Consider the following 12,821-nt stretch of genomic DNA (forward strand, 5'->3'; position numbering starts at 1 on the left):
GAAATCCCACTATGCCCTCCAACGAACCATCAAACAGGCAAAGCTTCAATAGAGGACTAAGATCGAATCGTACTACACCAGCTCCGATGCTCATCGGATGTGGCAGAGCTTGCAAACTATTACAGACTACAAAAGGAAGCACAGCCCAGAGCTGCCCAGTACCACGACAGACAAGCTAAATTACTCTATACTCGCTTCAAGGCAAGTAACACTGAAACATGCATGAGCGTATCAGCTGTTCCGGAAGACGTGATCACGCTCTCCGCAGACCTTTAAACAGGTCAACATTCACAAGGCCGCAGGGCCAGACGGATTACCAGGACGTGTACTCTGAGCATGTGCTGACCAACTGGCAAGTGTCTTCACTGACATTTTTAACCTCTCCCTGTCTGAATCTGAAATACCAACATGTTTCAAGCAGACCACCATGGTTCCTGTGCCCAAGAACACTAAGCTAATCTGCCTAAATGACTACAGACCCGTAGCACTCAAATCTGTAGCCATGAAATGCTTTGAAAGGCTGGTCATGGCTCACATCAACACCATTATCCCAGAAACCCTAGACCCACTCCAATTTGCATACCGCACCAACAGATCCACAGATGATGCAATCTCTATTGCACTCCACACTGCCCTTTCCCACCTGGACAAAAGGATGCTATTCATTGACTACAGCTCAGTTTTCAACACCATAGTGCCCTCAAAGCTAATCACTAAGCTAAGGAACCTGGGACTTAACACCTCCCTCTGCAACTGGATCCTGGACTTCCTGACGGGCCGCCCCCAGGTGGTAAGGGTAGGTAACAACACATCCACACCACTGATCCTCAACATGGAGGCCCCTCAGGTGTGCGTGCTCAGTCCACTCTTGTACTCCCTGTTCACTCATGACTGCACGGCCAGGCACGAATCTAACACCATCATTAAGTTTGCTGATGACACAACAGTGGTAGACCTGATCACCGACAACAATGAGACAGCCTATAGGGAGGAGATAAGAGACCTGACCATGTGGTGCAAGGACAAAAACCTCTCACTCAATGTGATCCAGACAAAGGAGATGATTGTGGACTACAGGAAAAGGAGGACCGAGCACCCCTCCGTTCTCATCAACAGGGCTGTAGTCGAGCAGGTTGAGAGCGTCAAGATCCTTGTCGTCCACATCACCAACAAACTATCATGGTCCGTGCACACCAAGGCAGTCATGAAGAGGGCACGACAAAATCTATTTCCCATCAGGAGACTGAACAGATTTGGCATGAGTCTTCAGATCCTCAAAAGGTTATACAGCTGCACCATCGAGAGAATCCTGACAGGTTGCATCACTGCCTGGTATGGCAACTGCTCTGCCTCCAACTGCAAGGCACTACAGAGGGTAGTGCGTATGGCCCAGTACATCACCAGGGCCAAGCTTCCTGCCATCCAGGACCTCTATACCAGGCGGTGTCAGAGGAAGGCCCTAAAAATTGTCAAAGACTCCAGCCACCCTAGTCATAGACTGTTCTCTCTGCTACCGCACTGCAAGCGGTACAGGAGCACCAAGTCTAGGTCCAAGAGGCTTCTAAATAGCTTCTACCCCCAAGACATAAGAATCCTGAACAGCTAATCAAATGGCTATTCAGACTATTTGCATAGCCCCCCCCCCCTTCTACCCTGCTGCTACTCTGTTATTACCTATGCATAGTCACTTTAATAACTCTAACTACTGTACTTGTACATATTACCTCAATTACCTCAACACCGGTGCCCCATCACATTGACTCTGTACCAGTACCCCCTGTATATAGCCCCTCTGTTGATAATTACTGTTGCTCTTTAGTTACTTGTTGTTCTTATCTCTTACTTTCATTTAGGTATTTCCTAATCACTATTTGTGATTTTATGAAGCCTGTGCTGGTTGAAAAATATGTTGATGTGGGGCTCCGTCCTCAAACAATCGCATGGTATGCTTTCGCTGTAAAGCCTATGGTAAATCGGACAATGCAGTTAGATTAACAAGAATTTATGCTTTTAACCGATGTAAGATACTTATATGTTCATAAATGTTTAATATTACGATTATTTATTTGAATTGCGCGCCCTCCAATTTCATTTCCGACAGGTGTCCCGCTGACGGGACGTCTATCCCTAAATGTATCGTATAGTGTGTGTGTGGCAGGCTTACTATATTGGGAGAAAAAAAAACATTTCAGAGTCCGCAGACCCCAGTGCAAGAGGGGTTACGCAGCTGGAGGTTGAATGTTTGAAGAGGTGCGGGACTATAACAAGTTTGGGAACCACTGCTCTAGGGCAACAGTGTCTAGATGGAAATGTTATTTGTGGTCCTGATGACCGGTTCTTTTTGAAACACTATTATTTTTGTCTTACTGAGATTGACTGGCCCAGGTCTGACAGAATCTGTGCAGAAGATCTGGGTGCTGCTGCAGGTCCTCCTTGGTTGGGCACAGAAGCACCAGATTGTCAGCGAACAAATCTGCCCTACACCCTACAAATCTGCTCGATTCTAGCCTTGCTGAAGCACCCCCAGATCGTCACCGATCCCCCACCAAATTTCACAGTGGATGCATGAAATTTGATGGAGGATCGGTGATGATCTGGGGTGCTTCAGCAAGGCTGCAATCGGGTAGATTTGTCTTTGTGAAGGACGCATGAATAAAGCCATGTACAAGGTTGTCCTGGAAGAAAACTTGCTTCCTTCTGCTCTGACAATGTTCCCCAACTCTGAGGATTGTTTTTTCCAGCAGGACAACGCACCATGCCACACAGCCAGGTCAATCAAGGTGTGGAGGACCACCAGATCAAGACCCTGTCATGTCCAGCCCAATCTCCAGGCCTGAACCCCATTGAAAACCTCTGGAATGTGATCAAGAGGAAGATGGATGGTCACAAGCCATCAAACAAAGCCGAGCTACTTGAATTGTTGCGCCAAGAGTGGGATAAAGTCACCCAACATCAATGTGAAAGACTGGTGGAGGGCATGCCAAGACGCATTGAAAGCTGTGATTGAAAATCAGGGTTATTCCACCAAATATTGTTTTCTGAACTCTTTCTAAGCTACAACATTAGTATTGTGTCGTTAAAAAATGTATATGAACTTATTTTCTTTGCATTATTCGAGGCCTGACAACACTGCATTTTTGTTTTGTTTTGACAAGTTGTCATTTTCTGCAAATAAATGCTCTAAATGACAATATTTTTCATTTGGAATTTCGGTAAAATGTTGTCAGTAGTTTTATAGAATAAAACAAAAATGTTAATTTTACCTGAACACATACTTAAATTCAGCAAAAAAAGAAACGTCATCAGTCAACTTTATATTCAGCAAACTTAACATGTGTAAATATTTGTATGAACATAACAAGATTAAACAACTGAGACATAAACTGAACAAGTTCCACAGACATGTGACAAACAGAAATGGAATAATGTGTCCCTGAACCAAGGGGGGGGGGGTCAAAATCAAAAGTAACAGTAAGTATCTGGTGAGGCCACCAGCTGGATACTGCAGTGCATCTCCTCCTCATGAACCGCACCATATTTACCAGTTCTTGTTGTGAGATGTTACCCCACTCTTCCACCAAGGCACCTGCAAGTTCCCGGACATTTCTGGTGGGAATGGCACAAGCCCTCTCCCTCCGATCCAACAGGTCCCATACGTGCTCAATGGGATTGAGATCCGGGCTCTTCAATGGCCATGGCAGAACACTGACATTCCTGTCTTGCAGGAAATCACGCACAGTATGGCTGGTGGCATTGTCATGCTGGAGGGTCATGTTAGGATGAGCCTGCAGGAAAGGTACCACATGAGGGAGGAGGATGTCTTCCCTGTAACGTGCGGCGTTGAGATTGCCTGCAGTGACTACAAGCTCATTCCGATGACGCCCAAGACCATGACGGACCCTCCACTTCCAAATCGATCCCGCTCCAGAGTACAGGCCTCGGTGTAATGCTCATTCCTTCGACGATAAATGCGACTCGTCAGTGAAGAGCACTTTTTGCCAGTCCTGTCTGGTCCAGCGACGGTGGGTTTGTGCCCATAGGCGACATTGTTGCCGGTGATGTCTATTGACGACCTGCCTTACAACAGGCTTACGAGCCCTCAGTCTAGCCTCTCTCAGTCCAGCCTCTCTCGGACAGTCTGAGCACTGATGAAGGGATTCTGCCTTCCTGGTGTTACTCGGGCAGTTGTTGTTACCATCCTGTACCTGTCCCACAGGTGTGATGTTCGGATGTACCGATCCTGTGCAGGTGTTGTTACACATGGTCTGCCACTGTGAGGACAATCAGCTGTCTGTCCTGTCTCCCTGTAGCGCTGTCTTAGGCGGCTCACAGTACGGACATTGCAATTTATTGCCCTGGCCACATCTGCAGTTCTCATGCCTCCTTGCAGCATGCCTAAGGCACGTTCAGGCAGATGAGCAGGGACCATGGGCATCTTTCTTTTGGGTTTTTACGGAGTCAGTAGAAAGGCCTCTTTAGTGTCCTAAGTTTTCATTACTGTGACCTTAAATGCTTCGCTTCTGTAAGCTGTTAGAGTCTTAACGACCGATTCACAGGTGCATGTTCATTAATTGTTTATGGTTCATTGAACAAGCATGGGAAACAGTGTTTAAACCCTTTACAATGAAGATCTGTGAAGTTATATGGATTTTCACAAATTATCTTTGAAAGACAGGGTCCTGAAAAAGGGACATTTATTTTTTTTGCTGAGTGTATAAATAGTAAAATCAGAGAAACTGATAATGTTACAGTGGTACTGTTTAGATGTTCTACTTCCAAGTTTACACCTTCACTATTACAGTGAAACATTTTGTCCAGTAAGTTGTCTAAAAATAATTGAATTTAATGTTGCCTCATAGTTTTTTGGTAGGTTTCCACAATATTTTCCTTCCATCTATAGTATTTCTTTATTATATTCAGTTCCTTTGGCTTTGATGCTTCATGATTGAGTATTGCTCTGTTCAAGTAGACTGTGATCTTACTGTGATCTGATAGGGGTGTCAGTGGGCTGACTGTGAATGCTCTGAGAGACTCTGGGTTGAGGTCAGTGACAAAGTAGCCTACAGTACTACTGCCAAAAGATGAGCTATAGGTGTACCTACCATAAGAGTCCGTCCCGTCCCCCACACACACACACACTTGGTCTCTAGGCCCTCATAGGTCATCTTAAGGCCAGTACATTGCCCTGTGAACAACAGCACAGACCATGTCCTTCCTTCTCATGCTTCCCTCTTTAGCTTTTTAGGTGTTTGTTTTCTCCTGGCGTTTGGGTTATAGGTACTGATGTTCCTATTTTCTGATGATGCACATGGCAAAAGTAAGCTCTTTTCTGATGATGCACGTGGCGAAGGTAAGCTCTTTATGTTTGGTTGGTGCCGTAACAAATTACTTTCCTCTTGAGGATTGGTAGGGCACACTTAGAAATAAAGATTCCAAAAGGATTCTCTGACTGTCCCCATAGAGGAACCCTTTGAAGAGCCCTTTTTAGTTCCAGGTAGAACCATTTTTTGTTCCAGATGGAACCCTTTTGGAACCCTCTGCGGCAAGGGCAGTCATATGAGCACACACAAGCACGAAAACACATACACACACACACAATAATTAAGGAAGAATTTAGTCTGTGCTGACACACACACTAACTCTCTTTCTCACACTGACACACATGCACACACACACAACCCTTTCACACCACACATACAAACCCTCCAACCGAAACTCCCGGCCAGCGCAATTATATTCCCCATGCTTCCCCATGCACACACAGACATTAAAACCCTGCAATCAACATCATTACCACAGTGAGAAAATATCAACAAGTTGTGTTGAATTATGATTCATGTGGCTTCCGACAGGTTCCCCATCTGCCAGCTCAAAAGCCAACATTATGTTTTCTTGCTCCGCCCACCCGTCCCACTGTTGCCTGCTGCCCACTCACAATCCCCCAAAACACTTGCGTTTGGTAGGGAACTTGATTGGTGGATCTGCTTGTTACAGCTTTTCTGGTACTCTGTTCTTTTTTTGTAAATTGGATTAATTGCAATAAAGGGAGATTGTCGCACCCTTGCTTCTTCCATGCCTTTTATCTCCTCCTAATTATTCTCTCCCTTTCTCACTGCCTCCCTCAATCTTTTTCTCTCCCCCGCTCTTTCTCTCTCTAACAACTTGGTCTCTCTCTGCCGAATCTTCCTTTTCCCTTCCTCTTTCCTCCTCTCTCTCTCCCTCTCCTTCCCCTTCCTCCCTGTCTCTCCTTCTCCTTCCTCCCTGTCTCTCCTTCTCCTTCCTCCCTGTCTCTCCTTCTCCTTCCTCCCTGTCTCTCCTTCTCCTTCCTCCCTGTCTCTCCTTCTCCTTCCTCCTCTCTCTCTCTCAAACCTTCCCCTTCCTCCCTGTCTCTCCTTCTCCTTCCTCCCTGTCTCTCCTTCTCCTTCCTCCCTGTCTCTCCTTCTCCTTCCTCCCTGTCTCTCCTTCTCCTTCCTCCCTGTCTCTCCTTCTCCTTCCTCCCTGTCTCTCCTTCTCCTTCCTCCTCTCTCTCTCTCAAACCTTCCCCTTCCTCCCTGTCTCTCCTTCTCCTTCCTCCCTGTCTCTCCTTCTCCTTCCTCCCTGGCTCTCACTCTCCTTCCTCCCTGCCTCTCCTTCTCCTTCCTCCCTGTCTCTCCTTCTCCTTCCTCCCTGTCTCTCCTTCTCCTTCATCCCTGTCTCTCCTTCTCCTTCCTTCTCTCTCTCTATCCTTCCCCTTCCTCCCTGTCTCTCCTTCTCCTTCCTCCCTGTCTCTCCTTCTCTTCCTCCCTGTCTCTCATTCTCCTTCCTCCCCCTCTACTTCACTTCCTCCATGCCTCTCTTTTTCTCTGCTGTCTCTTTCTGTCTCTCTCTCCCTAACCCTCTCTTATCCTTCCTATTTGAAATCTATTCTCACTCTTTTTCCTCCTTCTGTGTTGCAATACATGAAAATGAATTCCGCTGTAATTTCAAATGCAATTTCATCCTATTCGGATTAGATTATTATCTCATGTTTTTGAGATGTCCTTACAGTACACCACTCACCATGACTGTACCATCACCAGTATTCACTGTGACAAATATATAGACTGCCTCCCAAATTGCACCCAGCAATGTAGTGCACTACTTTTGACCATGGTCCATACGGATCAAAGAAGTGCCACAGACAATGGATAGACGAGATACATAAAATCAACAAGGAGCAATAGTTGGCTATACACTCAATAGTTGGCTATACACTCAATAGTTGGCTATACACTCAATAGTTGGCTATACACTCAATAGTTGGCTATACACTCAATAGTTGGCTATACACTCAATAGTTGGCTATACACTCAATAGTTCGCTATACAGTTGTGGCCAAAAGATTTGAGAATGACACAAATATTAATTTCCACAAAGTTTGCTGCTTCAGTGTCTTTAGATATTTTTGTCAGATGTTGCTATGGAATACTGAAGTATAATTATAAGCATTTCGTAAGTGTCAAATGCTTTTATTGACAATTACATGAAGTTGATGCAAAGAGTCAATATTTGTAGTGTTGACCCTTCTTTTTCAAGACCTCTGCAATCTGCCCTGGCATGCTATCAATTATCGTCTGGGCCACATCCTGAGTGATGGCAGCCCATTCTAGCATAATCAATGCTTGGAGTTTGTCAGAATTTGTGAGTTTTTGTTTGTCCACCCGCCTCTTGAGGATTGACCACAAGTTCTCAATGGGATTAAGGTCTGGGGAGTTTCCTGGCCATGGACCCAAAATATCAATGTTTTGTTCCCCGAGCCACTTAGTTATCACTTTTGCCTTATGGCAAGGTGCTCCATCATGCTGGAAAAGGCATTGTTTGTCATCAAACTGTCCCTGGATGGTTGGGAAAAGTTGCTCTCGGAGGATGTGTTGGAACCATTCTTTATTCATGGCTGTGTTCTTAGGCAAAATTGTGAGTGAGCCAACTCCCTTGGCTGAGAAGCAACCCCCCACATGAATGGTCTCAGGATGCTTTACTGTTGGCATGACACAGGACTGATGGTAGCGCTCAACTTGTCTTCTCCTGACAAGCTTTTTTCTGGATGCCACAAACAATTGGAAAGGGGATTCATCAGAGAAATTGACAACCCAGTCCCCAGCAGTTCAATCCCTGTACCTTTTGCAGCATATCGGTCTGTCCCTGATGTTTTTCCTGGAGAGAAGTGGCTACTTTGCTGCCCTTCTTGACACCATGCACACCTGCCTGCTGCCATTCCTGAGCAAGCTCTGTACTGGTGGTGCCCCGATCTCACAGCTGAATCAACTTTAGGAGATGGTCCTGGAGCTTGCTGGACTTTCTTGGGTGCCCTGAAGTGTTCTTCACAAAAATTGAACCGAAAGATCTTGATTGTCAGATAAATGGTGGATTTAGGTGTAATCTTACTGGCAGCACTATCCTTGCCTGTGGAGCCCTTTTTGTGCAAAGCAATGATGACGGCACGTGTTTCCTTGCAGGTAACCATGATTGACAGAGGAAGAACAATGATTCCAAGAACCACCTTCCCTTTGAAGCTTCCAGTTTGTTATTCGAACTCAATCAGCATGACAGAGTGATCTCCAGCCTTGTCCTCGTCAACACTCACACCTGTGTTAACGAGAGAATCACTGAGATTATGTCAGCTGGTCCTTTTGTGGCAGGGCTTAAATGCAGTGGAAATGTTTTTTGGGGATTCAGTTCATTTGCATGGCAAAGATGGACTTTGCAATTAATTGCAATTCATCTGATCACTCTTCATAACATTCTGGAGTATATGCAATTTGCCATCATACAAACTGAGGCAGCAGACTTTGAAAATGTATATTTTTGTCATTCTCAAAACTTTTGGCCACGACTGTACACTCAAACACTTGTCACTTTCATTCCAAATAACATTTTAAAGAAGTAATTGTGGTGTGTTACCACTAGAATACACATACTTTAAAATACTCTGGATCAGAGACGTTGGAATGTAAATACACATTGCATTTGGAAAGTATTCAGATCCCTTGACTTTTTCCACATTTTGTTACGCTACAGCCTTATTCGAAAAATGGATTACATAAAAAAAAATCCTCAGCAATCTACACAGAATACCCCAGAATGTGAAAGTGAAAACAGGATTTTAGAAATGTTTGTTAATTAATGTATTTTTCATTTACAGAATTACCTAATTAACATGAATATTCCTTTGCTATGATGCTAAAAATTGAGCTCAGGTGCATCCTGTTTCTATTGATAATCCTTGAGATGTTTCTACAACTTGTTGGGAGTCCACCTGTGGTAAATTTAATTGATTGGACATGATTTAGAAAGGCACATACCTGTCTATATAATGTACATGTCAGAGCAAAAACCAAGCCATGAGGTCGAAGGAATTGTCCTTAGAGCACCGAGACAGGACTGTGTCGAGGCACCGATCTGGGGAAAGATATAAACATTGTTTTGCAACATTGAAGGTCCCCAAGAACACAGTGGCCTCCATCATTCTTAAATGAAAGAAGAATGGAACCACCAAGTCTGTTCCTAGAAGTGTCTGCTCGGCCAAACTGAGCAATCAGGGGAGAAGGGCCTTGGTCAGGGAGGTGATCAAGAACATGATGGTCACTCTGACAGAGCTCCAGAGGTCCTCTGTGGAGATGGGAGAACCTTCCAGAAGGACAACCATATCTGCAGCACTCCACCAATCAGGCTTTTATGGTGGAGTGGCCAGACGGAAGCCACTCCTTAGTAAAACGCACATGACAGTCCGCTTGGAGTTTGGGCATCTAAAGACTCTCAGACCATGATGAAACCAAGATTAAACTCTTTGGCCTGAATGGCAAGCATCACATCTGGAGGAAACATGGCACCATCCCTACGGTGAAGAATGGTGATGGCAGAATCATGCTTTGGGGATGGTTTTCAGCAGCAGGGAATAGGAAACTAGTCAGGATCGAAGCAAATATGGACAGAGCAAAGTACAGAGAGATCCTTGATGAAAACCTTCTCCAGAGCACTCAGGACCTCAGACTTGGGCGAAGGTTCATCTTCCAACAGTACAACGACCCGAAGCATACAGCCACGACAACTCAGGAGTGGCTTCTGGTCAAGTCTCTGAATGACCTTGAGTGGCCCAGCCAGAGGCCGGACTTGAACCCGATCGAACATTTCTGGAGAAACCTGAAATAGCTGTGCAGCAACGCTTCCCATCCAACCTGACAGAGCTTGAGAGGATCTGCAGAGAACATTTACATTTAAGTCATTTAGCAGACGCTCTTATCCAGAGCGACTTACAAGTACATACATTCATACTTTTTTGTACTGGCCCCCCGTGGGAATCGAACCCACAACCCTGGCGTTGCAAGCGCCATGCTCTACCAACTGAGCCACGGGACCATAAGAGTGGGAGAAACTCCCCAAATACAGGTGTGCCAAGCTTGTAGCAACATACCCAAGAAGACTCAAGGCTGTAATCGCTGCCAAAGATCCATGAACAAAGTACTGAGTAAAGGGTCTGAATACTTATGTAAATGTCATATTTCAGTTTTGTATTTCTAATAAATTTGCAAAACGGCTTTTGCTTTGTCATTATGGGATGTTGTGTGTAGATTCATGAGGGGGGGGGGGGGGGTAATTTAATCAATTTAAGAATAAGGCTGTAACCTAACAAAATGTGTAAAAAGTCAAGGGGTCTGAATACTTTCCGAAGGCTCTAGAATTTCAACAATAGGAAAGTGCTGTATCACGGTGTCATTGTGCCGTGTGCTGTGCTAATGTCCAGGTTCATGAAAGAAAACACCATCATAATGGTACTTAGAGGTCCTTAGAAAGGCCAGAGAGAATGGTCAGAGACAGAACTTTCCAGTGAGGAGACAATATGTGGGGTTCATATGTGACCTGAGCAGGAAAAACTCAGAGCCCTATCCTAGGTAAAGCCTATATCTTGATCATGTCTCATAGCAAAACACCTGTCCCCTCTCACACAACCACCTCAAGCTGTGATCACAGAGGCACTAGTTTAAGGGTTTGACAAACTAAACCTCCCATCAAGTGAATGAATCTTCCCACTGCAATATGTTGTCAGATAGTGGATCTTCCCCCACTTTGTCCCTCTGTGTACAGTCGATCTGCATATGTGGAAATCTACCTCAACCTGGCCTGCTAAATCTGCCCAGGGTGCATTTGTTTTATGTCTCTGCCTCAGAGAGATAGTTTGTTTGAAAAAATCTGGGTATTGTCCCATACCGGTAACTGGGGTATTGTCCCATACCAATAACTGGGGTATTGTACCATACCAATAACTGGTGTATTGTCCCATACCAATAACTGGGATATTGTCCCATACCAATAACTGGTGTATTGTCCCATACCAATAACTGGTGTATTGTCCCATACCAATAACTGGGGTATTGTCCCATACCAATAACTGGTGTATTGTCCCATACCAATAACTGGGGTATTGTCCCATACCAATAACTGGTGTATTGTCCCATACCAATAACTGGTGTATTGTCCCATACCAATAACTGGGATATTGTCCCATACCAATAACTGGGGTATTGTCCCATACCAATAACGGGGGTATTGTCCCATATCAATAACTGGGTTATTGTCCCATATCGATAACTGGGGTATTGTTCCATACCGATAACTGGGGTATTGTTCCATACCGATAACTGGGGTATTGTCCCATACCGATAACTGGGGTATTGTCCCATACTGATAACTAGGGTATTGTCCCATACCGATAACTGGGGTATTGTCCCATACTGATAACTGGGGTATTGTCCCATACTGATAACTAGGGTATTGTCCCATACCAATAACTGGGGTATTGTCCCATACCAATAACTGGGGTATTGTCCCATGCCGTTAACTGGGGTATTATCCCATACCGATAACTGGGGTATTGTCCCATACTGATAACTGAGTTATTGTCCCATACTGATAACTGGGGTATTGTCCCATTCCGATAACTGGGGTATTGTCCCATACCGATAACTGGGGTATTGTCCCATACTGATAACTGGGTTATTGTCCCATACTGATAACTGGGGTATTGTCCCATTCCGATAACTGGGGTATTGTCCCATGCCAATAACGGGGTTATTGTCCCATACCGATAACTGGGGTATTGTCCCATACCGATAACTGGGGTATTGTCCCATACTGATAACTGGGGTATTGTCCCATACTGATAACTGGGGTATTGTCCCATACTGATAACTGGGGTATTGTCCCATACTGATAACTGGGGTATTGTCCCATTCCGATAACTGGGGTATTGTCCCATACTGATAACTGGGGTATTGTCCCATACTGATAACTGGGGTATTGTCCCATTCCGATAACTGGGGTATTGTCCCATACCGATAACTGGGGTATTGTCCCATACTGATAACTGGGGTATTGTCCCATACTGATTACTGTTCGGTAATATGGTCAGGTGCAGGAAAGAAAGACCTAGCAAAGCTGCAGCTGGCCCATAAACACACACATAACTAACATCAACAACATGCATGATATCCTTCCTGTTTGACCCTGTTCGGGGGTATCATCGGATGGGGCCACAGTGTCTCCTGACCCCTCCTGTCTCAGCCTCCAGTATTTATGCTGCAGTAGTTTATGTGTCGGGGGGCTAGGGTCAGTTTGCTATATCTGGAGTACTTTTCCTGTCTTATCCGGTGTCCTTTGTGAATTTAAGTATGCTCTCTCTAATTCTCTCTTTCTTTCTTTCTTTCTTTCTTTCTTTCTTTCTTTCTTTCTTTCTCTCTCTTGGAGGACCTGAGCCCTAGGACCATGCCTCAGGACGACCTGGCATGATGACTCCTTGCTGTCCCCAG

At 45.0% G+C, this 12,821-nt stretch overlaps 1 non-coding gene across 1 annotated transcript; it reads right to left on the reverse strand.

The window, feature by feature from the left end:
* Positions 1 to 10,300: 10,300 nt before the first annotated feature.
* On the reverse strand, positions 10,301 to 10,374 carry trnaa-ugc (transfer RNA alanine (anticodon UGC)). Its single transcript has one exon. It is a non-coding gene; the product is annotated as a tRNA-Ala (tRNA).
* Positions 10,375 to 12,821: the final 2,447 nt, after the last annotated feature.

This window comes from Salvelinus fontinalis, chromosome 27 (genome assembly GCF_029448725.1).
Source record: "Salvelinus fontinalis isolate EN_2023a chromosome 27, ASM2944872v1, whole genome shotgun sequence".
Taxonomy (NCBI): Eukaryota; Metazoa; Chordata; class Actinopteri; order Salmoniformes; family Salmonidae; genus Salvelinus; species Salvelinus fontinalis.